General features: G+C 44.0%; 1 protein-coding gene across 4 annotated transcripts in view; it reads right to left on the bottom strand.

Annotated features, from left to right (window-relative positions):
• Positions 1-6,458, bottom strand: part of PRKCQ (protein kinase C theta) — an 89,082-nt gene extending 82,624 nt beyond the window's left edge. For 3 of the 4 annotated variants that reach the window (XM_073328833.1, XM_073328835.1, XM_073328836.1), the window contains exon 1: positions 6,309-6,458. The gene's annotated coding sequence lies outside the window, so the exon portion shown is untranslated. Of the gene's footprint in view, positions 1-1,499; positions 1,550-6,308 lie in introns of those variants that run through there. The other variant, XM_073328834.1, reaches the window with a different exon arrangement.
• Positions 6,459-24,424: the final 17,966 nt, after the last annotated feature.

Genomic DNA, 24,424 nt, shown 5'->3' with positions numbered 1-24,424 from the left:
AAGAGATCTCGCTCTACCTACGTATTTACATGTAAATTGAGTATTGTCTCGTTCACGATGGATTTCCCATCACCAGTCTGAACTGAAGGCAAATGAAAGATTGTGGAAAGACTCTAATGGCTAGTCTACCCTAGAATCAGTACAGCGGCATAATTACTCCACCTCCCTGAGTGGCAGTAGCTATGTCAGCGGGAGGGCATCTCCCACCGGCACAGCGTTGTCCACACCGGCACTTAGGTTGGTGTAACTTATGTCATAAGTTATATCAAAATAAGCATTAGTGTAGACCTGCCCTCTCTCAGGAAGAGCAGCACAGCAGAGGGGAGGGAACCCTGTCTGCAGATGCACATCAAATGTTTGCTCGACTATATCTGGGGGGCAGAGAAGACACATGGGCACCCTTGACTGAGGGACTAAAAGGACAGCAGTTTTGCTTCATGAAAAAGGGGTCTCGATCAGGCTTGGTCGAACACACTGAAGAGAACTTTGGAAGCGATAGACTTCTTTAGACAGGATGTTAACCTGTTAGTTAAATGGAGTCTTTAGAAAGGGTGTTATGTTTTCATTTTATATGTAACCATTTGTTTCCGATATTCTTATCCACTTTCACTTGAATCGCTGTTCTTTGATAATAAACTTATTCTTGTTTTCACTACAAACCTACCTCAGTGCTGTGGTGTTAAGGAAAGTGATGATCCTGAGTTGAATCTTACGAGCTAGGGAACAACAGGCTAGTGTGTGCTATTCTTTTGGGAACAACGGGCCGGGTAATTCTGTGAATGTTCAGTGGAAAGGGGGCTGGATGCTGCAGGCAATGCTCTGAGGGGATTGGTGTCTGCCTCTCAAAACCTGCCCAGAGAGAGCGAGGCCTGTGGAGGCAGGGAAGGCAGCGCTTGTGCTTCCAAAATCAGTTGGTTTTAGGGAGCTGATCCACAGCAGGCATAGACATGACCCCTTCACAAGGGCAGGTGGTCGTGAGGTGCCTCACAACCCTGGGAACCTCTCTCTCTCTCTCTGGGTTTTATACAGCCACCCATTGAGACTCCTTCATAAAAGTGATGGCCTTAATTGTCAGGTTTCCGAAGACTGTTTGAAACCAGAACGCTCATTTGGCCTTCTTTCATTCACCAAAGTATCCAAGCCCCTTACAAACTTTCATAGCTTTCCTGTGAGCTATGGAAATATCATCCCTATTTTGCAGCTAGAGGATGACTGAATGACTTGTTTAAGACCACACAGGAAGTCTGAAACTGAGGGGGAAATTGAACCCACTGATCCTAGTGCCAGTATGCTATCCACTAGACCATTCTTCCTCCATGCTTTAGTAGAGTTAAGGTGTCTTAAAGCAGGTAGAAATATTAAGGCTCCTTCTCCCTCCCTTTACTACACTGCTTGAGTGGTGAAAAGGTGCCTTATTAGGCCTGATTCTCAGTTAGCCTCTGTGCTAATTATAGAGCAAGCTGCAATGATTAAGGATTCATAATAATTTCCCCTCTTACCCCCTCGTCGTTTGCTCTCAAGTTTTGGAAACTTTCATCTCTTGGACTGAAATTTTCCATGTTTGGGGGCTCTCTCCAATGGTAGATTTGTTCTGAAGGCTTGAAGAAAAAGGGGGTCAGTTGTTCTTAAGCATAAGGAGAGTGGGGGAAAAAGATACACTTTTCCCATTGCAAAATAAAGTAAAAATAAAATAAAAACTCATGCATTCATTTATTTGAACACCTGTATAGTCAAAAAGGACTTAGAAATAGCCCTTCCTGAAAATAATGAAAATACTACCTAGCTAGGTAGATTCATCTGTAGATTCAAAGCACTTTACAAAGAAGGTATCAGTAATTTCAGTTTACAGACAAGGACACTGAAAACAGAAGCCATTTGCCTAACATAACCCAGTGGGTTTGTAATAGAGGTGGAACTAGAAGCCAAATCTCCTGAGTTCTAGTCCAGTGTATTACCCACTGGGCCACACTGACTAATTACCCTGAAGAAAAATGACAGCTCCATGGTATACATAGGTATTCCCTTCACCCTGTCCCTGCACAAGTATTCCATACCCTTAACACTTCCTGTATGCAGCCTTTCAGGCCACATGTGCCCTGATGAGCAAGCAGCAGGATGTGGGCCAAAATGCATGACTATGTTTTAATATATATGATACCAAAAGAGTCGAGTAATTTGACAGCACAATTCTGTACTAACCAGCTGCTTGAAAACAATAGCTCTAATATCTGACAACCCTAAAGTGGGAGAGGTTATCCGCTGCTAGGACAGCTGCGTGTAATTTCAAGAGCAACCTGGTCTCATTCTAAATGTACCAAAAAATTAATAAACCTTTTCTCTGCTGCTGGATGCAGCATGATCTGTGTCAAATTAAAAATCTCCAACAGGCCAGGAAAATTACAAAAATTAACAGAAACTGACAATAATATGGATAATCACTTGCTTTCCAAAAAGTCCTATTATCAGAAATCAGACATTTTGGACAGGATGTGAGTATAGGCCACAGGAGAACAATACACTAGAACTGAAATAAGTGGTCATGATTTCTGCTTAACTCAGGCCACTTCCTGATTTGAATCAAGGACCCCATCCTGCAAACCCTTATGCACATGAGTAACTGTAAGGCAAGAAGTCCCTCACGTTAACAGGCAGAAAGTTACTCGTGTGTGATTCTAGGACCAAGGTCGTACTTAGCACTGTGCAGTACATCCACATGTGTAGTTTTTAGATCTCCATACAAATGTGTTTAATTTCTTTTTATTTTATGTTTTTCAAAATCAATCTTCAAAGCCCACTCAAAAAACTGCAGTCCACTTTCACAAATTCTTGCTTTAACAGGTTTGCAGAAATATAAACAACAGCAGAATCTGGAGCAGAGCTTTTAAACTGATACAAACTTAAAGCCATTAAAATTAACACAAAAAGCCAAAAGCAAAAAAGCAGATAAAATTATGGGGGATGGTTAATACAACATCATATAATATTCTGCCAGGAATATAGCTTTTTATGATCAAAATCCAACCAACAAGAGAAGAAATTAAAAAGCACTCATCACATGTTAAAACTTACTTTTCTCATAAGGGGAAATGTGGAAAATATCTCTTTTAACCTGCCAACGTGCAGATGTGATATATGACAAAGACCCAAAATGAGGAAAACTTAAATGTTTCATGGTGGGAAGCTAAAATCCTGGCGATTCCTTTCTTTAGTGTTGATGACTTTTTCCATAGCTGCAGTTTCATGGTTCTTTATTTCTGATTTAAATATTCTCCACAACAGCAGAATAGAGGAGACTAAATTTGTGTGGACCATAGAAAACTTTGGGAATAGGTGACTTTCCTTGAAAGGAAGTACTCTTGAGGGTGGGAAATAGAGTTTACCCCATAGAAGAGATTATTAGGGCAGCCTCCTGTTTTAAGAGACCATTCAAACTACCATCATATGTAGTGAATACAAGTCCGCTTCACATTTATCAGATTAGATGGTCAACTCCATTGAGCAATCAATTATTGTTAGTGTCTTGATTGGTATCTTAGGACACATTCCACCGTTAAAGGGACTGTGCAGAAAACATACCATTGTTTTGGTGGAAACTTAAGAAGATTTTTCTGAAATAAGAAATGTCATGATCCTAATACAGGAACCCAAGTTTGGCAATTCAACAAGATGGAAATCAAAATGCACCCCCTCTGAACTGCAAATATTTCTATTTCTCTTTTTTAAAATAGCAATTCAGTGAAACTTTATCTCTTTCTGCCCTAGTAACCTTACTAAACACTCTTTTATTAGCATGACTCAGTTGGGTGGCTGTCAGCTGGTCAAGTTATTTTTACTGCAATGAGCATTTCACTGGTGGAAAAAGAATGTAACTCTCTCCCTGCAAAGCATGTCAATAGGTTCTGTAATGAAGGAAAGTATCATTGAAAAGTTAACTGTATTGTATCCACCAATCAAAAGCAATGACCAAAAGGATCTGACTATGCCCAGGAGTCTAACTGTACTTCATTAGCATTCAACACTCTAAGGTTACAATATAACCAAGGTCACATGCTTGAGTGGACTGAGCCTGAGTTTTCAAATCCCACCCCTGAGAAAGGAAATGCAGCTCACTACATACACTAAGCCTGCAGGCGGGAGTTGGTTAGTTGCTGAAGGCCTCTCAAATATACTTTCAAATCCATCACCATATTATTCTGCAGTGCCTCTCCTTACATGCTGGATGCCAAAATGATTTACAGCGTTAAAGAGATATACTGTCAACTTCAAAACCCCACTTTCTGCCTGAAAATCCGTTGCCTGCCATTGTCACAAAGAGGCACCTCAAATGACTGTACATGAAAGAGGTTAGAAGGGGGAAAGTGTTTTCTCTATTTGTTCCAGTTTGTTTATTTTGGAGCTTCCAGAACACTCTGTTTATAGCCATTTTCTCTGTTCCCCATGTACAGCCAGTCATTTCCCCCTGTTCTATGTATTCATACAGCATCAGGGGAGAGAAAAACAATTTTTAAAGACAGGAAAATGTGATTGTGAAACCACAGAAACTTGTGGGGAGCCTCAGATGTAGGACTTGAAACTAATTTAAGCTCTTTTCAAAAAAAATATGAGTAGGGTTTCAGTTTGAGCAGGGTGCTTTAAAACAAGAACAAAATGAGAGAGACATTAAGGTAGAAATGGCAGGTTTAATGTCACCCAAGTTGAATAAAATGACAACAAAACCACCCAGACCGTCTCAAAACTTTCTTTTTTTCAGTTTCTGCTCATTCAGACACGAAAATCTCCTGGAACTTCAGACTTCCTTTTCTCATGCACATTTTACAGGCACAGACACTCTCGGTCACACACACACACACACTCTGACACTTATACACACAGCTGCACACTTTCACATATCAACACATGGTCACATATATACACCATCACCCTTCAACACGCTGCCATGTACATGGATGCCCTTTCTCGTGAGTTGCATTCTCATTTGCAAACATACATATATGCTCCCTCCCACACAAATGTGTTTTCCGACACACTCTCCCATCGTCGCTTTTTACAAACACACAATCGCTCATACTGTTATACATATGCTTCCACTCTCCCCTGATGTTCACACTCACGCCTTCAGCCATCTTTCACAATCACACACATCCTCTTTCTCTCTCACAACACCTCTATATGCCTCTCTTACAATAACACACTGAGACTCCCTCCACACAATTACATTCACTCTCACCTACACAAACTCGCTCACTCTGCTGTGTGGATCTCTCACTATAACACACACAACACCCCAGGTGTATCTCTGACCTTACACCCACACACATCTCTGTGTGTCTCTCTCTCACATAGAATATCAGGGTTGGAAGGGACCTCAGGAGGTCATCTAGTCCAACCCCCTGCTCAAAGAAGGACCAATCCCCAATTTTTGCCCAGATCCCTAAATGGCCCCCTCAAGAATTGAACTCACAACCCTGGGTTTAGCAGGCCAGTACTCAAACCACTGAGCTATCCCTCCCCCCCAGTCACACACCCATGTGTGTCTCTCTCACAATTACACATGCCTGTGTGTGTGTCTCTCTCTCACACACACACACCTTCCCCATGTGTATCTCTGACCATTGCACTATACACACCCCTGTGTGTCTCTCTCACAGTTACACCCCGTGTGTATCTCTGACCATTGCACTATACACACCCCTGTGTGTCTCTCTCACAGTTACACCCCGTGTGTATCTCTCACCATTACACACACCTGTGTGTATCTCTCACAATTACACACATACACCCTCCCCATGTGTATCTCTGACCATTGCACATATACACACCCCTGTGTGTCTCTCTCACAGTTACACCCCGTGTGTATCTCTCACCATTACACACACCTGTGTGTATCTCTCACAATTACACACATACACCCTCCCCATGTGTATCTCTGACCATTGCACATATACACACCCCTGTGTGTGTGTCTCTCTCTCTCACAGTTACACCCCTGTGTGTATCTCTCACCATTACACACACATATGGGTGTAACTCACAATTACACCCCCTGTGTTTCTCTCTCTCACACCCATCCAGTGTGTCTCTCTCACAATCACACACACACACCTCCCTGCGTGTCCCTCACCACTACACATACACACGTTTGTAACTCACAGTTACACACCCCGTGTGTCTCTCTCACCATTACCCACAGAGATCGCCACTCCCCGCTCAGCCCCAGCCCCCGCGCCGCATCTCCCTCCGCTCTGCGCTCCGCACCCCAGCCGGGGACACCCCCCGCCCCAAGCCCCGCAACGCGCCGCGGACCCCACCTGGTCTCGGCCGCAGCGGGGCTCAGCGATCCCAGCGGCTGCCCCCGTCCGAGCTCCGCGCCCTGCCCCGGCTGCTGCATCCACCCACCGCCTCCGCTGCCGGGGGGAAGTGAGTGGGGAGCTTCAGCCTGGCTGGCTGCCTCCCTGGGACTCCCCTCACCTCCCCGCCCCTCTCGCAGACCCCTCCTCCCCATGGGCAAGGAATCCCCCGCCCCACCCCTGCCTCTGGAGGCTCAGTAACCTCCCAGCCCCGGGACAGAGTCCCCACTCGGTGGATTCCCTGCGCTTGGCAGCATCATGCGCTGAGTGTGTGACTAGAGATTCACGGATCCGGAGGAGGCTGGAAAGCAGGGGGCGTCGTGACCCTCTAGGACTTCCCACAGAGCACAGACAACTTCCCCACTGGAATTCCTAGAGCAGATCTTCTAGGGAAACTGCCAGTCTTGATTTAAAAGGAATCAGTGCAGGAGACTCCATCAGGACCCTTGGTAAATTGGTGCTGTGCTCAATTACCGTCACTGTTAAAAATGTACCCTTTACCTTTGAATTTGCCTGGCTTCAACTTCCAGCCCTTGGCTCCTGATCTCCCTATCTCTGCTAGAATGAAGAGCCAGTTATTCAATATTTGTATCCCCTGCAGATATTTATAGACTATAATCAACTCAGCCCTTAACTGTCCCTTTGTTAAGCTAAAAGAAAAGGAGGACTTGTGGCACCATAGAGAGTAACACATTTATTTGAGCATGAGCTTTCCTGAGCTACAGCTCACTTCATCGGAGGCATTCAGTGGAAAATACAGTGGGGAGATTTATATACACACAGAACATGAAACAATGGATATTACCATACACACTGTAAGGAGAGTGATCAGGTGAGGTGAGCTATTACCAGCAGGAGGGCGCGGTGGGGGGGGGGGGGGAGGACCTTTTATCGTGATAATCAAGGTGGGCCATTTCCAGCAGTTTACAAGGAGGTGTGAGGAACAGTGGGGGGGAATAAACATGGGGAAATAGTTTTACTTTGTGTAATGACACATCCACTCCCAGTCTCTATTCAAGCCTAAATTAATTGTGTCCAGTTTGCAAATTAATTCCAATTCAGCAGTTCAGTCCAATTACCTGCTGGTAATAGCTCACCTTTCCTGATCACTTTTGTTACAGTCTGTATGGTAACACCCATTGTTTCATGTTCTTTGTGTATATAAAATCTCCCCACTGTATTTTCCACTGCAGGCATCCAATAAAGTGAGCTGTAGCTCACAAAAGCTTATGCTCAAATAAATTGGTTCGTCTCTGAGGTGCCACAAGTACTCCTTTTCTTTTTGCGGATACAGATTAACATGGCTGCTACTCTGAAATTTGTTAAGCTAAATAGATCAGGCTTCTTGGGTCTATCAGCCACCCTTAGGCATGATTTCTAATCCTTTAATCATTCTCCTGGCTCTTCTCTGAACCCTCTACAATTTATCAACATCATCCTTGAATTGTGGACACCCGAACTGGACACAGTATTCGAGCAGCAGTCGCACCAGTGTCAAATACAGAGATAAAATAACTAGGGCTGTCGATTAATCGCAGTTAACTCACACCATTAATTCAAAAAAATTAATCGCAATTAAAAACATTAATCGTGATTAATCACAGTTTTAATTTCACTTTTAAACAATAGAATACCAATTGAAAGTTATTAAAAATGTTGGATGTTTTTCTACATTTTCATATATATTGTATTCTGTGTTGTAATTGAAATCAAAGTGAGTATTATTTTTGATTACAAATATTTGCACTCTTAAAATGATAAACAAAATAAATTGTATTTTTCAATTCACCTCACACAAGTACTGTAGTGCAATCTCTTTGTTATGAAAGTGCCATTTACAAATGTAGATTTTTTTTACATAACTGCCCTCAAAAACAAAACAATGTAAAACTTCAGAGCCTACAAGTCCACTCAGTCCTACTTCTTGTTCAGCCAATTGCTAAGACAAACAAGTTGTTTACATTTACAGAAGAGAATGCTGCCTGCTTCTTATTACAATGTCACCAGAAAGTGAGAACAGCCATTTGCATGACACTTTTCATGTAGCCGGCATTGCAAGGTATTTACATGCCAGATATGCTAAACATTTGTATGCACCTTCATGCTTCGGCCACCATTGCAGAGGACATGCTTCCATGCTGATGACGCTTGTTAAAAAAATAATGCATTAATTAAATTTGTGACTGAACTCCTTGCGGGAGAATTCTATGTCCCCTGCTCTATTTTACCAGCATTTTGCCATATATTTCACGTTATAGCAGTCTCGGATGATGACCCAGCACATGTTGTTCATTTTAAGAATACTCTCACAGCAGATTTGACAAAACACAAAGACGGTACCAATGTGAGATTTCTAAAGATAGCTACAGCACTCGACCCAAGGTTTAAGAATCGGAAGTGCCTTCCAAAATCTGAGAGGGACAAGTTTAGATCATGCTTTCAGAAGTCTTAAAAGAGCAACATTCCTATGCGGAAACTACGGAACCACTGATAAAGAAAATCAACCTTCTGCTGGTGGCATCTGACTCAGATAACGAAAATGAACATGTATTGGACTGCACTGTTTTGGATAGTTATCGAGCAGAACCCATCATCAGCGTGGATGTGTGTCCCCTGGAATGGTGGTTGAAGCATGAAGGGACATATGAATCTTTAGTGCATCTGGCATGTAAATATCTTGCAACGCCAGGTACAACAGTGCCATGAGAACACCTGTTCTCACTTTCAGGTGACATTGTAAACAAGAAGCAGGCAGCATTATCGCTTGCGAATGTAAACAAACTTGTTTGTCTGAGTGATTGGCTGAACAAGAAGGGGGACTGAGTGGACTTGCAGGCTCTAAAATTTTACATTTATTTTGTAATGTATTTTTTGGACATAATTCTATATTTCTAAGTTCAAATTTCATGATAAAGAGATTGCACTACAGGACTTGTATTGAGTGAATTGAAAAATACTATTTCTTTTGGTTCTTTGCAGAGCAAATACTTGTAATCAAAAATAAATATAAATTGAGCACTGTACACTTTGTATTCTGTGTTGTACTTGAAATCAATATATTTGAAAATGCAGCAAACATCCAAAAAATTTAAATAAATGGTATTCTATTATTGTTTAACAGTGCAATTAATCGTGATTAATTATTTTAATTGCTTGACAGCCCTGAAAATAACCTCTCTACTCCTACTCAAGATTCCCGTGTATGCATTCCAGGATCACATTAGCACTTTTGGCCACAGCATTGGACTGGGAGCTCACCTGCAGCTGATTATGCCAAATCTTTTTCAATCATTAAAAGGATAAAGCTCCCCCCACCATCCTGTAAGCTAATACATACATTAGCTATATGAAAATGCATATTGTTTGCTTGCACCCAGCATACCAAGTGATCCATATCACTCTATTTCAGTGAGCAGTTCTCCTTATTAATTACCACTCCCCCAATTTTTGTGTCATCTGCAAACTTCATCAGTGATACTTTTATGTTTCCTTCTAGGTCATTAATAAAAATATTAAATAACATAGGGCCAAGAATTGATTCCTGAAGGACCCCACTAGAAGCACAGCCATTTGATGATGATTCCCTGGTTACAATTACATTTTGAGGCCAATCAGTTAGCCAGCTGTTAATCCACGTAATACATGCCATGTTCATTTTATATCTTTCTGTTTTTATAAATCAGAATGTCATGCAGTACAAAGTCAAATGCCTTACAGAAGTCTAAATCTGTTACAACAACACCATTCCTTTGTCAACCAAATTTATAATCTCATAAAAATATCAAATTAGTTTGCCAACATCTATTTTTCATAAACCCATGTTGATTGGCATTAATTATATTACCTTCCCACAATTCTTTATTCATCAAGTCCCTTAGCAGCTGCTCCATTATCTTGCCTGTGACTGATGTCAGACTCACAGGCCTATAATTACCCAGATCATCCTGTTTATCCTTTTTTAAACATTGGCACAATATTAGCATTCTTTCCAACTTCTCAAACTTCCTCAGTATTCCAAGACTTATTGAAAACCAGCATTAACAGGCCAGTGAGCTCCTCAGCCAACTCTTTTAAAACTCTTGGGTGCAAGTTAGGAGGAGCTAGTGAACAGGAACAGCAAACAGGATTTTTGAGAGGGAGTTTAGAGAGAAAGCATGAAAGCCACATACACTTAATGCTCTGTAAATGTAGTCCAATAATAATCTCCCCAAACCCAAACAATAACAACAAAACAAAGAACAAACACCTCCCCCCCACAAGAATAAAAAAAATGCAGGCAGAAGTCCATAAGCAGAGGGGAGGCTGCCCAGTTTATTTCACTGAATGCTGCATGTAGGATTACTTACCTTGTGGGCAAGCGGCCTATATGTGCATTTAGTGCAAGCAACCCATGGGCCTCAGAGACCAAGTGTGGGCTCTTGAGATCAGAGTGCCTGAACTGGAGGCGCTAAGGGAGACAGAGATGTCCACAGATGAGACTTTCAGGACACTGGTCCCGTCCCCCGTTTGATGGCCTCTGTGCCGTTGAGGAGGATGGAAGCCTCAGAGAAGGAGAATAGCAAACTGAAGTGGAGGGAAACCATCCCATGATTGGGACCTTCCTTCCAAATGATGCCATAGTGTCCTTTCGCACTGAAGAGATCCCTCTAGGGGAGGGAACTTTTGTTATTAAGAAGAGAGAGGTAATAGTAACAGGGAATTCCATTATTAGAAATATACATAGTTGGGTTTGTGATGACCAGGAAAACTGCATGCTGAATTGCTGGGGGTGAAGGTTGTGGATCTCTCAAAACCTGTAGATAGACTTATGTGCAGTTCTGGGAAGGAGTCAGTGGTCATGGTACCTAGGTAGGGAAAGGTAGGAGAGAGATCCTAGAGGCCAAATTTAGGTCAGAGATTAAAGTCCAGTCCCTTCATGGGTAGCTTTCTCCAAAATGCTTCCAGTTCCATGTGCAGGGACTGTGAGACAGGCAGAACTGCAGGGTTTCAATGAGTAGATGAGACAGTGGTGTTTGGAGGAGGGATTTTGATTTATTAGGAACTGGGGGACCTGTTGGGAAGACTATACAGGAAGGCTGGGCTCCACCTAAATCAAAAGAGAAACAGATTGCGGGTATGCAAAATTAAAAAGGTAGTAGAGAAGTTTTTAAACTGCGGGAAAGCCGACTGATGTGGAGGAGCATACAGTTCAGACAGAGCTATCACTTAGGAGAGGATTTATTAAAGGGGATAGTCTACATCCTAGTAAAGAGGAGAGGATAGAAGTTGATAAAGTACAGGTAGGAGCTGAAGAGAAACAGTCAAATGAAAAAGAGTCTCATTCAGTTACATCACATGAAGGCAGACAACTAAATATTGACAAATTTGATAAATGCTCGAAGTCGAAAAGCTTGTATACAAGTGCTCTAAGTCTAAAAACTAAGATGGGTGAACTTGAGTGCCTGGTATTCAATGAAGATATTGATATTATGGGCATCACAGAACATCAGAAGGCAGAAAGTTGTTGGAATGATGATAATCAATGGAACACAGTAATACCAGGGGACAAAATATATAGGAATGACAGCGTAGGTCATGCTGGTGAGGGATTGGCAATATATATGTGAAAGCAAACGCAGAGTCAAATATAATAAATGAATCAAATGGTACCACAGAATCTCTGTGTACAAAAATGTCATCCTTGAATAATAAAAATATAGCAGTAGGAATATCTTACTGACCACCTGACCAGGATGATGACAGTGATTATGAAATGCTCAGGGATATTAGAGAGGCTATCAAAACAGAAACTCCAATAAAATTGGGGGATTTCTACTGTACCCATATTGACTGGATACATGCCATCTCAGGGCAGGATGCAAAAACAAAATTTCCAGACACCATTAATGGCTCCTTTTTGGAGCAGGTACTCCAGGAATCCACAAGGGGAGAGGCAATTCTTTATTTAGTCCTAAATGGCACAAAGGATCTGGTCCAAGAGCTGAATATAGCTGAACCTCTCAGTAATAGAGACCATAATGCAATTAAATTGCATTGTAGGAGGGCAAACACCAAAGAAAGCCACCATAGACGCATTTAACTTCAAAAAGAGGAACTATACAATGAGGAAGCTAGTGAAATGCCTGAAAGCTGCATGGAAACTTTTTTAAAACACCATATAAAAATATAGGCTCAAACTAAATGTATATCCCACATAACAGCAACAACAACAGCAACAACAATAATAAATAATAAATAATTAGTAATTAATAATAAATGAAGCAGACCAAAAAATGCCACCATGGCTAAACAACAGAGTAAAAGAAGAAGAGAGAAAAAGGCAAAAAGAAAAGGAGGACTTGTGGCACCTTAGAGACTAACCAATTTATTTGAGCATAAGCTTTCGTGAGCTACAGCTCACTTCATCGGATGATTCATTGTATCCGATGAAGTGAGCTGTAGCTCACGAAAGCGCATGCTCAAATAAATTGGTTAGTCTCTAAGGTGCCACAAGTACTCCTTTTCTTTTTGTGAATACAGACTAACATGGCTGTTACTCTGAAACCAGAGAAAAAGGCATCCTCTAAAATTTGGAAGACAAATTCTGTTGAGGAAAATAGAAAGGTGCATAAACTCTGACAAGTCCAGTGTAAAAGTATAATTAGACAGGCCAAAAAAATTTTTGAAGAGCAACTAGGAAAAGACAGAAACTCTAACATCAATTTTTTTTAAGTACATCAGAAGTAGAAGCCTGCCAAACAATCCATGGGGATACTGGATGATCAAGGTGCTAAAGGAGCACTCAAGGAAGACAAAAGGCTCTTGAAGAGAAAGTAAATTAATTCTTTACATCAGTCTTCACTGCAGAGGATATGAGGGAGATTCCCTGAGCGATTTTTACTTGACAGATCTGAAGAACTGTCCCAGATTGACATGTCAACAGAGGAAGAGTTGCAACAAACTGATAAATTAAATAGTAAAAAGTCACGTGGATCAGATGGTATTCACCCAAGAATTCTGAAGAAACTCAGATATGAAATTGCAGAACTACTGACTGTGATAAGTAACCTATCACTTAAATCAGCGTCTCTACTAGATGACTGGAGGATAGCTAATGTAATGCCGATGTTTTTTAAAAAGCTCCAGAGATGATCCTGGCAAGTACAGGCCAGTAAACCTAACTTCAGTGCCAGGCCAACTGGGTGTAACTTTAGTAAAGAACAGAATTATCAGACACATAAATGAACACAATGTATTGGGGAAGAGTCAACATGGCTTCTGTAAGGGGAAATCATGCCTCACCAATCTATTAGAATTCTTTGAGAGGGTCAGAAAACATGTGGACAAGGGTGATCCAGTGGATATTGTGTACTTGAACTTTTAGAAAGCCTTTGACAAGGTCTGCCATGAAAGGCTCTTACACAAAGTAAGCAGTCATGGGTTAACAGGGAAGGTCCTCTCACTGGTTAAAAGACAGGAAACACAGGGTAGGAATAAATGGTCAGTTTTCACAGTGGAGAGAGATAAATAGCAGTGTCCCTCGAAGATCTGAACTGGGATGCATACTGTTCAACATACTCAAAAATGATCTGGAAAAAGGGGTAAACAGTGAGGTGGTAGTTTGCAGATGATTCAAAATTACTTAGGATAGTTAAGTCCAAAGCAGATTGCAAAGAATTACAAAGGGATCATGCAAAACTGGGCGAGTGGGCAACAAAATGGCAAATGAAATTCAATGATGATAAATGCAAAGTAATGCACATTGGAAAACATAATCCTAACTATACAAACAAAATGCTGGGGTCAAAATTAGCTGTTACCACTCAAGAAAGAAATCTTGCAGTCATCATGGATAGTTCTCTGAAAATATCTGCTCAATGTCCAGCAGCTGTCAAAAAAGCAAACAGCATCTGAGGAATCATTAGGAAAGGGACAGATAATAAGACAATAAATATCATAATGCCACTATATAAATCCATGGTACACCCACACCTTGAATACTGTGTGCAGTTCTGGTTGCCCCATCCCAGAAAAGATACATTAGAATTGTAAAAGACACAGAGAAGGGCAACATAAATGATTAGCAAAACAGCTTCCATAAAAGGAGAGATTAAAAAGATTGCTTATCTTAGAAAAGAAACGCCTAGGGGGGAATATGACAGAGGTCTATAAAATCATGACTGGTGTGAAGAAAGTGAATACGGAAGAATGACTTACCCCTTCACATAACAAAAGAACCAGGGGTCACCTGATGAAATTAATGGCATCAGGTTTAAAACAAACAAAACGAAGGACTTCTTCACACTATGCCCCGTCAACCTGTGGCACTAGTTACCAAAGGATGTTGAAAAGACCAAATGCATAACTGGGTTCAAAAAGGAATTAGATAAATTTATGGAGGGTAGGTCCATCAGTGGCTATTAGCCAAAATGGTCAGGGATGCAGCCCCATGCTCTGGGTGTCCCTAAGCCTCTGACTGCCAGAAGCTGGGACTGGACACCAGGGGATGCATCCGTCTGGCCCATCCACCAGACATTTGGAGCCCCAGATTAATGGGAGTTGGGTGCCTAAATATATCTAAAGGGTGGGGTTTAGGCCCTGCCCCTTTCCTCTGCATTTCACTCCTGGGTAGCTTAGGCAGTTCTTCACTCAGTTTACTGGCTTCTGAGAACACCTTCCTTAGGCATCTATCTCTCCTGATGCATGGTACCAGGAGCCAGGGCACCGACGATGGGCCAGAGAATTCCACTAGCTCACAGGGTGTCTAAGGATGAGGTGCTGCAAGGCCTAAAGCCCTTTGCACTTTTGCTGGGGCGAATCATTGACATTTGACGTAAGGAGCAATTGTCTGTCACATCTCCCAAATCCGGCCTTAGAAGGGGCACTGTGCTCTTCAGCGTTTTCAAAATGAATCATTCGATAGCTTTAGTGCTAAGTTTAAAGCACTCGGGGATGGTTGTTTGAATGCTGCTGTAGCAAAGCAAGATGCTATTGTATCGCCCTAACTGAGGTTTCCTAAAATATCATCACGGCAAGAACAGAAGGGATCTCAAGGAAAAGAAAAGACTATTTGGCTTTTGGAAGTCAGGGAGTAAATAAATGTAGAACCTTCCAACTGCCCCCCTCCGCTGACATACACTAGACTGATTTCAACCCAGTACAATGCATTTTCTTGTTATTGGAACAAAGATCAACTCAGGGAACGCAAAAGGCATTTCATAAGATGGACAATCTCACATTTTAGCTGCGCTCATTCCATTAAGTTACGTATCCCGCCTTCTTGTCCACATCAGGGTGTATTATATTTGCTTTTGGTATCATAAGTGGTCAGGATATAAAGGTTTTCTTCACATCCAAAACCAAAGGAGAGCTGCAGAAAACTAAACTGTCAGTTTTATATAGCACTGGACACGTGCCCGGTGCTTTATACAACACAGTCCCAGCCCTGAAGTGTTTGCAGTCTAATCAGTGGTAGATATTACTAGCATTTTATTATTTCTTTTCAATCTCACCCACACTGTCACTGATCTGCCCTTGGCACCCCACATAGAATAAGCCAGGGTGGAGGGGGAGGGGTCAGCCTTCTAAATCTGCAGATCATTCCTCATCTGGAAATGGAAGGGATCATGGAGCCGTCACTATTTAGCTGAAAGGAAAGACCCTAAACTGACCTTAAATCAGCAGGTGCTGCGGCGGAAGTGAGAGTTGGCAGCAGAGTTCTTCGGACCCAAAGCTACATTTTATATTAGGGCAAAACTCACAATGGGGTCAATGGGAGATTTCAGTGTGCAAGTCTAACTGAGTTGTCCGTGTGTGTTGTGGGTCCCCCTCTGTGCCTGACCCACTGAGGCTGTGAGTCTGGTACTGCTACCAGCCTCAGGATGTAGTTCTCCAGCTCAATCCGTAGGTGCTCCTGGCGTTAGCTCTAGAGATCCCTGGTCATGGTCAAGAGGAGGGTGGGTGTTACAAAAAGAAAGGACCCAGGGGCTCTGTGTCTATGAATTGGAGGAGTAATGCAGCGTGCGTTGTTTCCCATCAGAGCTGATCCCATTGGGGTGCATGACGCTGAAGCTTTGGTGGCAGCTGATGCAGAGCTTCCATTGCAACTCGTGTGACTGGTCTGTCTTATTGCTGTCACTGCATTCTACATGCACAGCTCATCGGGCATAACTTCTACAGCACAGGAGGCCCTTCGAAGTGGGTGTAGGCATTTGGAAACCAAAAGCCCTTAAAGCTGCATCTTTCTGGTGGAAAATATCACCACAAGCCGTTGTGTTTTCTTTCCTGTATTTGAAAACCACCCACATTTTTTAGTAAAAAATGCAACTGATCAAGCATTTTTACCCAAGCAAAGGGCCTCTTTGCAGTATCTCACCTCAAAATATTTGTCAGTGTTATTTTTTCTTTTTCTAATGACTGGTTATATACAGCTATTTATTAGCCATAAGGGGATATTGAATAGCCACGAGACCCAAATCCAGTAGATGCCATGGAAGAAGGCTAAAAACTGCTCTCCCTCTCTGCGTTCAGTTAGTTGGATTTAAGCATCAAGTAGCCAGTGCACTTGCCATAAAAAAAGGAGCACGGGTCACTGCTGTGGCTACTTTTCAATGCTGATGCTTTTCTTATAGCAGGAACATCGGAGATGCAATACTAGCTTATACCATTCACCCATCTAGCCTGCGACAATGCCCGATAACAGACGCTGCAAGTGAATTGGGAAAAGCCCCACAGTGGCCAGTTATGGAATAACCAACCTGTACGGAAAGTTCCTTCCTAGCCTCCATGAGTTACCGGTTGGATAATACCTGGAGGCATGTGGATTTATATCCCTTCCAAACTTTAAACAGAAATTCTATCAGTATAGCTGTGGTTATTATCATTATTAATTATTACACTAACAGTTAAGAGCCCCAGTCACGGACCAGTATCTCCTTGTGTGAGGTGCTGGACAAACACAGAGCAAAAAACAATGGTCCCTGCCCCCGAGAGCTTAACAAATCATTTTCATTTTAAGTGTTCTGTCCCTTTTCTAAATCCTGATAAGCTCTTGGCCTCAGTGATCATTGTGGCAATGAGTTCCACAGGCCAATTTTGCTTAAAACGCTTGACCCATTTGAATAAGTAAATGAGAAGGGCAGACCATGCCTGACCTGGCTGGGTAGGTGTTTTTTAATATATATTTGAAAATGTAGGAAAATGAATGTGGTGCTAGTGGGTGGTCCTGAAGTACTGGAGATTAACATCAGCTGTTGACACATAGAACAGCGTACTCATGCTACCTTGCCAGCGTGCCTTGGTCCCTTTTATGTAACATGAGTTATGTCCATATCTATCATCTACCCAATTCAATGAGGTTTAGTCCAAGTTTCTTATGAACCACACAATTTAGCCTGTGGAACTCATTGCCACCAGAAATCATGAAGGCCAAGAACTTAGTAGGGTTTTTAACGTTGATGTTTATTTTTTGTGACCTTATGCTTGTATAACATGGTTCTCTGTCCCGTCCTAGTGCCTGGACTGCATAGATGTTTATGAGTTTGCAATTGCCTTTGAGATGACAGGGCTGGGGTTTTAGCTAAGAGGGTAAAGGTTTATAGATGGTAGATGCAGAAGGTCTGGATTTGAGCCCTACTAGCGACAATCGACCTATGAGTATTGTGTTATCGAAGTGGTGGCCTGTGCCAGGATCTCAGCTGCAGGGGAACACGGAATGTCAGGATGATCTTCCCTTGCAGGGGCAGTGTGCAGCTCAGGCTTATACAGTGTAGCTCTCTGTCCCGCACTAGTGGCTGGCCCACATGGAGTTGTATGCGGCTGTGTACAGCTTTTGAGCAAAGAGCTGCCTGGGTCTTTTAGCTCAGGCAGAAGAGACTCCTGGCTGTTGATCCAGAGATCTCAGGTTCATTCTGGGTTCGATCCCTGCTCCCAGCACCCCAGCGAGGGGTGTTGCATTCTATTTGCACTTCTGATAGCCTCATATTCAAGATTTAATATTTCTGCTGTAAAACAACTGACAGGAAAAAGCTGTAAGATAACACTAGGGAACAGGCAAATTTGTGTCCCAAACAAATGATGTCTCGTGTACTAAAGAAGAGTTGAGAGGCTGTGACAGGATCCCCGGGGTGCAACCTGGGACTGTGGGACTGCTGTGCCCCCTTTTCTCACTATACTGGGCTGTCTCTCACAATGCCTTGCTGGTGGCAAGCAGCAAACCCTTCCAGGTGCTGCTACCATTCAGTACAATGCATATGGCACCCCACACGCAGCAAGATTTTATGAATGCTCCCAAAGCCACTCATGTATCACCCAGAGAAAGACACCAGCCAGATTTCCCCCCAGCTCCCAGCCTTATACTCTAGGAATCTACTGTCTTGCACTGCTTGAGACCCTTTCTGCTTACTGAGACAGCAAATGAAGCTGCTGCTTAAGGCCAAATGTGGTGGTGGTTTTTCTGCTGTGGACACTGGACAGCTGTCTCCTGGAATCTGGGCAGGGATCGTGGACTCATTTCAACAGCTTTCGGTCACTGGAAGACATTCGGGGCTGGGTTCCAATCTCATGTCGGTTTGGCACCAAAGTAACGCACATAGCTTTGTTACTTGTATGACGGTAGCACTGAGGGGCCCCAACCAAAACAGGACCCCATTGTGCGAGGTGCAAGCCAATCCCTCCCATGGCAGGACACCCTCTGCTCCCATCCTCTTTGTGTGACATTCCTCAGGGTATGGATTGCTGAATAGCTGTGTCTTCAGGTCTCCAACTTGGGCTGCCTTTTATGCTGCTTTACTGTGAACAGCCACTCCTGGCCAGGTAACACAGCCTCCAGCATGTAACCTGCTCCCAGTTACCCAGTATTGAGTGCTACTAGCTAGCCACTCATGAATTGTGCTGCAGAAGAACATCTGCAGATTCTCTAGTCCAAGACTTTCCCCCAGAAAATGTGTGTCTTGTCCTGCCCAGCGCAGTGCTGGACAAAACTAGGTCATGTGAAGTCTGTCATTTCATCAACAGAAAATTATATGCACCAGGCTTCTTATCCCAGATGGAGTTTCCCCACACACTTTAATGCAAACACACTGGTGAGATAAAGCAGTGAAACAAGTTTATTAACTACAGAAAGAAAAGAAAGATTTTAAGTGACTACAGGTAATGGGGCACAGAAGCCAGGATTGGTTATAAAATAAATAACAAATAAATAAAATGCAAGCTAGATGCCTAACTTAACAAGCCAAGTGAACTTAAAAGCAAAAGGTCTTTTTCTCACCATAAGCTTACAGCAGTCTGTACTGGCTGAAAAGTCTTCCAGCAAGGACTCTCCCCTTAACCCCCAAATTCAGTACTTTAAGAGCCGTTGATGGCCTGAGCAGAGATGAAGGAGACTGAAGTCAAGTGTTTTTCTCCCCTCTTTATAATTCAATTTCTTGTGCTAGAAACATCCTTGCTGAGTCTTGGTGACAAACAGTCACTTCTGTGGACTTGAGGTTTGAACCGTTCTTGTGATGTAATGCAAATTTCTTGTTCATGCCTCCCTCCTGCCAGAGAATGGTCGCTCACCTACGTGATAGTTCACTTGACTTTGTTGATACCTGACTCGGGTGCCAGTGTGTCTCTGTCTCTGAAAAACTGCTTTGAGCCTGTTTTTCTAACTTGGAATGTATCACAGCAATGTTATACAGTCAAATTGTATAACTTCACACACAATGTTGGTACGCACTCTGTACCAGGACAATAATGTTAAGCAGATGATGAGTTTTCAAATGATCCCTCACAAGGCATACTTTGTACAAAGTTTGTCATAATTCTGTAAAAGTGGGGAACATATTGGTATAGACTGTCACACTTTGCTTTGCCCAGACGGCTCAGAGACCTCTTGTGTAGTTACCATGGTGCAGTTTACAGTGCTTCACTCCATCACCTTCTGCATACTGACACAATCACAGCTTTTACAATGTCCTCCAGTTGTACTACCCCTTCTCCAAAGGTGGGGGAAGAAAATTGTGTCTCTTCCTGGACAGTGCCCTTTTGTCAGGCCTGACTAGCCATTCTCTCTGTTCCGCTTCTTCCTCTTGCACTTCCTCCCTGTGTTCTTTTAGCCAGTCTCCTTGGGAATGGGCGAATTAGCTCAGTAGCTGCCCAGCCCCAACCCGATTGGCTCATCAGGAATGCTTCTCCTTAATCGGGCTCTTCCTGGGGCCCTAGTTGGTTAAACCGTGACCAGCGAGCTGGGTCAGCTGCTGATTCCCTGCACTTTGTCACACCCTCACTCTCTGCTGGCCTTGAACTGAGTCAGCCTCTCTCGCTAAGATCATTAGTATAGCAGCTGAGTACAGCACAATTTGTTAGTCTCTAAGGTGCCACAAGTCCTCCTTTTCTTTTTACGGATACAGACTAACATGGCTGCTACTCTGAAACTTTAACATAGTTAGCCTCACAACACCCTGTAAGGTAGGGCCGCGCTATTCTCCCCTTTGGGGAACCGAGACACTCAAGCCCAGATCCACAAAGGCACTTTTGGTTGCTAAACCCCAGACGTAGGCCTCTAAGCCCTGGTCTACACTAGGACTTTAGGTCGAATTTAGCAGCATTAAATCGATGTAAACCTGCACCCGTCCACACAATGAAGCCCTTTATTTCGACTTAAAGGGCTCTTAAAATCGATTTCCTTACTCCACCCCTGACAAGTGGATTAGCGCTTAAATCGACGTTGTCGGCTCGAATTTGGGGTACTGTGGACACAATTCGATGGTATTGGCCTCCGGGAGCTATCCCAGAGTGCTCCATTATGACCGCTCTGGACAGCACTCTCAACTCAGATGCACTGGCCAGGTAGACAGGAAAAGAACCGCGAACTTTTGAATCTCATTTCCTGTTTGGCCAGCATGGCAAGCTGCAGGTGACCATGCAGAGCTCATCAGCACAGGTGACCATGATGGAGTCCCAGAATCGCAAAAGAGCTCCAGCATGGACTGAACGGGAGGTACGGGATCTGATCGCTGTTTGGGGAGAGGAATCCGTGCTATCAGAACTCCGTTCCAGTTTTCGAAATGCCAAAACCTTTGTGAAAATCTCCCAGGGCATGAAGGACAGAGGCCATAACAGGGACCCAAAGCAGTGCCGCGTGAAAATGAAGGAGCTGAGGCAAGCCTACCAGAAAACCAGAGAGGCGAACAGCCGCTCTGGGTCAGAGCCCCAAACATGCCGCTTCTATGATGAGCTGCATGCCATTTTAGGGGGTTCAGCCACCACTACCCCAGCCGTGTTGTTTGACTCCTTCAATGGAGATGGAGGCAATACGGAAGCAGGTTTTGGGGACGAGGAAGATAGCTCACAGCAAGCAAGCGGAGAAACCGGTTTTCCCGACAGCCAGGAACTGTTTCTCACCCTAGACCTGGAGCCAGTACCCCCCGAACCCACCCAAGGCTGCCTCCTGGACCCAGCAGGCGGAGAAGGGACCTCTGGTGAGTGTACCTTTTAAAATACTATACATGGTTTAAAAGCAAGCATGTGAAAGGATTACTTTGCCCTGGCATTTGCGGTTCTCCTAGATGTAGTCCTAAAGCCTTTGCAAAAGGTTTCTGGGGAGGGCAGCCTTATTGCGTCCTTCATGGTAGGACACTTTACCACTCCAGGCCAGTAACACGTACTCGGGAATCATTGTAGAACAAAGCATTGCAGTGTATGTTTGCTGGCATTCAAACAACATCCGTTCTTTATCTCTCTGTGTTATCCTCAGGAGAGTGAGATATAATTCATGGTCACCTGGTTGAAATAGAGTGCTTTTCTTCAGGGACACTCAGAGGAGCCCGTTCCTGCTGGGCTGTTTGCCTGTGGCTAAACAGAAATGTTCCCCGCTGTTAGCCACAGGGAGGGGGGAAGGTTGAGGGGGTAGTCACGCGGTGGGAGGAGGCAAAATGCGACCTTGTAACGAAAGCACATGTGCTATGTATGTAATGTTAACAGCAAGGTTTACCCTGAAAGAGTGTAGCCACTGTTTTATAAAATGTGTCTTTTTAAATACCGCTGTCCCTTTTTTTTTCTCCACCAGCTGCATGTGTTTCAATGATCACAGGATCTTCTCCTTCCCAGAGGCTAGTGAAGCTTAGAAAGAAAAAAAAACGCACTCGCGATGAAATGTTCTCCGAGCTCATGCTGTCCTCCCACACTGACAGAGCACAGACGAATGCGTGGAGGCAAATAATGTCAGAGTGCAGGAAAGCACAAAATGACCGGGAGGAGAGGTGGCGGGCTGAAGAGAGTAAGTGGCGGGCTGAAGACAGGGCTGAAGCTCAAATGTGGCGGCAGCGTGATGAGAGGAGGCAGGATTCAATGCTGAGGCTCCTGCAGGACCAAACCAGTATGCTCCAGTGTATGGCTGAGCTGCAGCAAAGGCAGCTGGAGCACAGACTGCCACTGCTGCCCCTCTGTAACCAACCGCCCTCCTCCCCAAGTTCCATAGCCTCCACACCCAGACGCCCAAGAACGCGGTGGGGGGGCCTCCGGCCAACCAGCCACTCCACCACAGAGGATTGCCCAAAAAAAAGAAGGCTGTCATTCAATAAATTTTAAAGTTGTAAACTTTTAAAGTGCTGTGCTTAAAGTGCTATGTGGCATTTTCCTTCCCTCCTCCACCACCCCTCCTGGGCTACCTTGGTAGTCATCCCCCTATTTGTGTGATGAATGAATAAAGAATGCATGAATGTGAAGCAACAATGACTTTATTGCCTCTGCAAGAGGTGATTGAAGGGAGGAGGGGCGGGTGGTTAGCTTACAGGGAAGTAGAGTGAACCAAGGGGCGGGGGGTTTCATCAAGGAGAAACAAACAGAACTTTCACACTGTAGCCTGGCCAGTCATGAAACTGGTTTTCAAAGCTTCTCTGATGCGTACCGCGCCCTCCTGTGCTCTTCTAACCGCCCTGGTGTCTGGCTGCGCGTAACCAGCAGCTAGGCGATTTGCCTCAACCTCCCACCCCGCCATAAACGTCTCCCCCTTACTCTCACAGATATTGTGGAGCACACAGCAAGTAGTACTAACAGTGGGAATATTAATAGTGGGTTTCGCTGAGGTCTAAGCGAGTCAGTAAACTGCACCAGCGCGCCTTTAAACGTCCAAATGCACATTCTACCACCATTCTGCACTTGCTCAGCCTGTAGTTGAACAGCTCCTGACTACTGTCCAGGCTGCCTGTGTACAGCTTCATAAGCCATGGCATTAAGGGGTAGGCTGGGTCCCCAAGGATACATATAGGCATTTCAACATCCCCAACAGTTATTTTCTGGTCTGGGAATAAAGTCCCTTCCTGCAGCTTTTGAAACAGACCAGAGTTCCTGAAGATGCGAGCGTCATGCACCTTTCCCGGCCATCCCACGTTGATGTTGGTGAAACGTCCCTTGTGATCCACCAGAGCTTGCAGCACTATCGAAAGGTACCCCTTGCGGTTTATGTACTCGGCGGCTTGGTGCTCCGGTGCCAAGATAGGGATATGGGTTCCGTCTATGGCCCCACCACAGTTAGGGAATCCCATTGCAGCAAAGCCATCCACTATGACCTGCACATTTCCCAGGGTCACTACCCTTGATATCAGCAGATCTTTGATTGCGTGGGCTACTTGCATCACAGCAGCCCCCACAGTAGATTTGCCCACTCCAAATTGATTCCCAACTGACCGGTAGCTGTCTGGCGTTGCAAGCTTCCACAGGGCTATCGCCACTCGCTTCTCAACTGTGAGGGCTGCTCTCATCTTGGTATTCATGCGCCTCAGGGCAGGGGAAAGCAAGTCACAAAGTTCCATGAAAGTGCCCTCACGCATGCGAAAGTTTTGCAGCCACTGGGAATCGTCCCAGACCTGCAACACTATGCGGTCCCACCAGTCTGTGCTTGTTTCCCGAGCCCAGAATCGGCGTTCCACAGCATGAACCTGCCCCATTAGCACCATGATGCATGCATTGGCAGGGCCCATGCTTTCAGAGAAATCTGTGTCCATGTCCTGATCACTCACGTGACCGCGCTGACGTCGCCTCCTCGCCCGGTATCGCTTTGCCAGGTTCTGGTGCTGCATATACTGCTGGATAATGCGTGTGGTGTTTAATGTGCTCCT

Source organism: Lepidochelys kempii, chromosome 1 (assembly GCF_965140265.1).
Source record: "Lepidochelys kempii isolate rLepKem1 chromosome 1, rLepKem1.hap2, whole genome shotgun sequence".
NCBI lineage: Eukaryota > Metazoa > Chordata > Testudines > Cheloniidae > Lepidochelys > Lepidochelys kempii.
The sequence above is the reverse complement of the archived record's forward strand: the minus strand, read 5'-3'. Positions and strand labels throughout refer to the sequence as shown.